A 1,295-nucleotide genomic window follows, 5' to 3' on the forward strand; every position below is an offset into this window, starting at 1 on the left:
ACAAAGAAGTCATCTGCAACAATAGTGAGAGAATTCTTGGAGGAAAATTCCCCCAGCTTAATGAATGAAACCAGGCAACCATTCAGGATGCTGAAAGAACACCAGCTAGACAGAATCCCAAGAAGAAGTCACCAAGGCACATAATAGTTAAACTATCTAACTTCGAGGAAAAGGAGAAAACCATGAGAGAACTAGCGGGGTGGGGGGTGGGGGGGAAGCAATCACATATAAAGGTTCCCAAATAAGAATATTCTCAGACATACCAGCAGAAACTATGAAGAAGAGAAGAGAGTGGGGTAACATATTCCAAAAATTGAAGGAAAACAATGCAAACCCAAGAACATTCTACCCAGCCAAATTATCAATCAAGATAGATGCAGAATTAAGAGTCTTCCCAGACAAGGAAAAACTGAAAGAATACCTTAGAAGAAACACAGCCTTACAAAAGATCCTTGTCAACACAGTATGGGCAGATGAACAACACTCACCAAGCATAAATAAGAGATCGCCACATAGAACAACCTCACCCAGATGACAACAAAGAGAAAACAGATCCCAAGATAGCATTGGCTTAAGGAGGGAAAGAAGTCAAGAATGATACACACACACACAACACACTAATGATAAAAGAAAGTAGGAAAACACCCAACACAAAAGGTATAAGATGACATCACAGAGTCCCCAGATGGAGATAATAAACCTGAATATCAATGGCCTAAACTCAGGCATTAAAAGACTGAGACTAGCAGACTGGCTTAGAAAACACAACCCATCAATCTGCTGCCTACCGGAGATACATCTCAAGGCTACAGACAAAAGTAGGCTGAGAATCAAAGGCTGGAGAAATGCATACCAACCAAACAGCAATTCAAAACAAGCATGGGTTGCAATCCTAATCTCAGATAAAATTGACCTCAAAGTGCAAACTATAAAAAGAGATAAGGAAGGACACTATATAATGCTCAAGAGAATGGTAGACAAAAACCACTAAGCATTGTAAAATATATTCCCCGGATGAGAAACCCACTGAATACGTCAACCACACTCCAAAAGATGAAAAAAGAAATCACAGCCTCAACAATTATACTAGGTGACTTCAGTACACCTCTCTCTGAGAAAGATAGATCACAGGAAAAGAAACTCAACAAGGAGGCTAGAGATCTAAACAATGGAATTAGAAAATTTGATCTGATAGATATTTACAGAACTTTTGATCAAAATACAAAAAAAATCACATTCTTCTCAAGCCCACATCGCATATATTCGAAGATCAACCACATGCTGGGGCATAAGGC

This window comes from Echinops telfairi, unplaced genomic scaffold (assembly GCF_000313985.2).
Source record: "Echinops telfairi isolate 266 unplaced genomic scaffold, ASM31398v2 ScPeMD7_7457;HRSCAF=8495, whole genome shotgun sequence".
In the NCBI taxonomy this organism is placed as follows: domain Eukaryota; kingdom Metazoa; phylum Chordata; class Mammalia; order Afrosoricida; family Tenrecidae; genus Echinops; species Echinops telfairi.